Source organism: Curcuma longa, chromosome 7 (assembly GCF_044706935.1).
Source record: "Curcuma longa cultivar G26 ecotype Majalengka, Jawa Barat chromosome 7, ITB_CL_G26_1.1, whole genome shotgun sequence".
NCBI classification, from domain to species: domain Eukaryota; kingdom Viridiplantae; phylum Streptophyta; class Magnoliopsida; order Zingiberales; family Zingiberaceae; genus Curcuma; species Curcuma longa.
In genome coordinates this window covers 1,534,375-1,538,697 of record NC_133867.1, presented here as the reverse complement: position 1 = coordinate 1,538,697, position 4,323 = coordinate 1,534,375, and the positions used below count along the sequence as shown (strand labels likewise).

General features: G+C 34.2%; 1 long non-coding RNA gene across 1 annotated transcript; it reads right to left on the bottom strand.

Moving 5' to 3' along the window:
- Positions 1 to 2,302: 2,302 nt before the first annotated feature.
- LOC141831370 (uncharacterized) lies at positions 2,303 to 2,814 on the bottom strand. Its single transcript, XR_012602052.1, has 2 exons — positions 2,737 to 2,814; positions 2,303 to 2,646 (listed from the first exon to the last, which is right to left on the bottom strand). It is a non-coding gene; the product is annotated as an uncharacterized LOC141831370 (long non-coding RNA).
- Between the last annotated feature and the right edge of the window lie 1,509 nt (positions 2,815 to 4,323).

The window sequence follows — 4,323 nt, the reverse complement described above, 5'->3', positions numbered from 1 at the left end:
CAGTTACCACAAATATATTTTGGGTGCTTAAATCAATTCTATATATCTAGGAAAAATATTAGAATAGTCAACCATAAAAAAGAAATTTTTTTTTAACATATGGTTGACTCGATATTCATGCACACAATCAATTTTTTTTTATTTGAATATTTTGTTCAAAATTTTTGTGCAAATGTTTCTGTAAAAATATAGCATATTTGCTATCAATAGTTAAATTTTATGATTTTTGAATGTTTTAATATTTTTATAATTTTCTAAAGAGATCACGTTTATTGAAATTAAAAAAATTAATGAAAAATAATTTTCAATAAAAATTAATTTTTGAGATAGGAAATATTGTGTTAGACACTTGATAAAGATTTCATATTTTTATATTAATTTAAATATTTTTACCAAATTTCATAAAAGAGGAGAATAATTTGAATTTCTTGAACATCATCTTTTTGTTGTTGTAAAAGGGAGAGAAAACAAAAATTAGGTATAAATGTAGGGGAGTTAAATTTATTATTTTATTTGCATTTTTATTACATTACCTTAATTTAAACTTAGTTTGACTGACATAAAAAAGGTGAAGAATATTAGAACCACAAGTGGTATTTTTGATGTGTTGTCAAATAAGTTTAAATTAGACCTTGTTATTTACTTATATATATGTCTAAGTGTATAAGGACTTAAGAAAACACACAGGTACCCAATTGCTTAGGAGCATCGAAGATGACAACACCTTAGCAGATGATGCAAGCAATCGAGAAGGATGGTAAGGTAAAGAAGTTGACAGGCTAGGTTCATCCGAGGTACAAGGAGTTATAGAAGATTACTCCGATGGAGCAAGAAGGATGCACGAGGAGTGAACCAGAAAGTCTCGGTGCATTTGAGGGACGAAAGAAAATTTGCTCAAGGCATCAAAAACTAGATCTAGACGACCTCATGTCCAGGTGACTTGAGATTCATCTAGGCGACTGGAGAAGACAAGAACAATGAATGGTCATGTATAAGGTTGACCATTTTTTAGGTGATCGAAGAATTCCAAGCAATTGGAAGTCACCGCTAAGTCATCTAGATCCGTTGTCGAGACGGATCAGAATGACCACATTAGTAGTTTCCAAGCGATTAGAGGCCGCTTCTATTATATCATTTGGGAAAAAAGGGCCTAGTTATAAATTTCAAAACTAGTTGGACCTTTTTACAAAATTATCAATTAAAAACAACAGCCGAACCCTTTCTTTTCTCCGGATAGACCTTTTCTCCTTTCTCCTCCTTTTTAAGCTTGGCCCTAACCCTAAATTTGGGGGAAAATAATTCTCAAAAATAATTTTATAAATATTCTATGATTTTTCTGAAATTTTAGAATATTTTTATGAAATTTTTGGAGTAGCGGAAGTGACAAAAATAAATAGGAAAAACAAATGCCCAGGCGGGATTCGAACCCGCAACCTATAGGAATCTGTAATTCTTAATATGTTTCCAATAACCGAGGGACCCCAGCAATCTGTTCCAAAAAAAAAGAACTGAATTTTATTTATCGGCGAGTTAGGTCTAGGAATCATTTAATATAAATAGGAGGCTTAAGAGAGGATTTTGATTATTCCGAAAACCCTTTCCTCACCTCTCGCCCAGAACGTCGTCGCCCCTCTTTTCTCCACCCTCTTGGCGCCCCAAACCCGAAGAACGAGGATTCCGTCACCTAGGATCACAAGGAAAGTTTTCAGAGAACTTCTTCTACAAGAACGCTCCTCTCCGCAAGAAGAACGCGTAGACGCAGGAAGATCGTCGAGAAGATCTTCTTCTCCAAGACTCTAACGGAAGAATTGTAAGGAAATTAGCGCAGGAGGTAAGTACCTCTCACCTGCATTATAAGTAGCTCCGTTCGTACCCATAAAATCCATAGTTTTAGATATTCGTAAATTTATGTATATACACTACTAGAAAAATGTTAATAGACAACGCGGAAAACGCGTTGTCTTTGTGAGTTAAAAAGCGTTGTAAGAGGCCCTGTTGTAAAAGGGGTCCCTCAACGACAACGCTTTTTAAGCGTTGTCTTTGTTAACATCGACAACACCTTCGCAACGCAGAAAAAGCGTTGTAAATATTACAACGTTTTTTGCGACGCTTTAAAAACGTTGTTTTTAATAGGTATGACAACACATTTTGCAACGGTTAAAAAGCGTTGTAATTTTGTTACAAATTGCTTGGGTTTTGCAACGTTTTTAAAAGCGTTGTCTTTTGATTTTTTTAGCAGTAAATAAGAAATAATATATTTTGTAAATACAAAACCATTGGCTACAAAATTTACTAAATCACATACAAAACATACAACTTATATTTACACAAAAACCATTCTTACAGCAGGTTCATAACACAAATTCATAACATACAGCAGGTCGATAACATACAACTTATACAAGTTCATAACACAAATTCAAGTTACAACTTCCAACATAGAAGCTCCATAATTAACAGCAGCAGGTCCATAACAAAGGTTTCAACGCAACAGAATATCCTCCAACAGCAGCAGAAATAGAACAGGTGCATCACAACATTAGCAGCACCAAGTAACAGCAAGTGCATCACCAAGTATGGGCACAACATTAGCATCACCAAGTAACAGCAGCAGAAATAGAACAGGTCCATCTGCCAAATACCAGCCTGCCAAAAGATAATACTAATTTATCCAAAATATGGGCACAACAGCAGCAGATTTATACACAATGAACTATGGAGATCAGCATTCCATACCTACTCATAAACAGCAGCAGCAGAATTAATCACAAACAGCAGAATTATACACAATGAACTATGGAGATCAGCATTCCATACACAACAACAGCAGCAGAATAATAGCTAGAGTGCTAGACCTTTGAAGTAGCCGCATGGCATGTGAGAGAGTTGCAAGAACTGGTACAGCGGATTCTTGATTTGCATACGACCCACTAATGAACTTCAGCAAACTTGGAACATTATGGTAAATGTAGTCACCAAGATTCACATCATTAAGTAAACTAGCTGCAGAAGTTTGTAATAATTATTCGAGAAACAAAGTGATAATAGGACAAATTTTATCTGGTGATGAGTGTTGAAAATAATTTTGTGAGGTAAGAACTCACAACCAAATATCTTTTCCACAGAATTTTTTAGAATTTGAGAACTTTATCACTGGGAGAACCCAAATACTTGAAGCAATCGCCTGGAATAACAAATTGTGTCGGTATTCCTGTTGTGTTGGATGATGGCAGAAAGAACTTGGCCTACCCGAGTCAGGGTAATAGGGTCTCTACAAACCATCCTGACAATATTGAATTGTAAATCAAGTCTATGAACCTGAAGATAAAATTAAAGCAGACAATCTTCAAGTGAAGATTAGGGAAAAGCATTCTATAGAAGATCCCTCTACAGAACTTTCATCTATGACCATCATTCTGCCTTGTTGTGGATCTCATCCAAACATAACTAATTTTGCCCATCAAACCATATTATTTCTTATATGTATGGATGATAATCCAACAAGAAGGAACCAATGGTTGTAGATGACAGCTACATAAAGAGATTTATAGATGGGTCATCTATGATAGAATTTTTGTCCAAGATTTAGACAAGTTCATCTGTCCTACTCTATAATCCCTACTTACATTATTCTCTTCGCACAGTTGCAGATTTTGACCTATATGTTACCTTCCAAACAAACCAAATACAGGGATGTGAAATGTAGATGGATGCACTTTTCTTACTCATTTCCAATTAGCTTATTATATAGATTTAATCATGTTCAAGCTTGAAATAATGCAACAAAGATTAGGTTTAAAATACCTCTAAACAGCTTTCAAGTCATAAGGTAAACAACCAAAATGTTCAATATCCACAATCTGACAGGTTAGATCTGGTTAATATAAGCATATACATACATTAAATTCTATAAAGCATTATGCAGTGATAAGTATATACCTATATGAAAGAGGAAGCAAGAATGACTAAAAATACAGAGAAGATGCTTCTTTAGTATGTTCAAAATTCAGATACAGTCATACAGATGTTTTAAGCGACACAACTGTGAGAAGATGCCCCAAACCATTATTCACAGAAAATAGTCTTCATTAATATCTGACTTAAAACATGTTGCATAGTTTAGTTGTTATTCAAATGATCTTGGTAATTTCAAAAACAAAGTAGAATACATACAAGAATAAATATCATTAATAACTGCAAAATAATTTTAATAATATATGTCCCAGTTATATCTTAGAGACGACATATCTTACAAATCTGAATGGCCTTGGGAAACACGAGAAAATGAGGACATCCAGCCTAGTAAAGAGACCCTCATCCTTA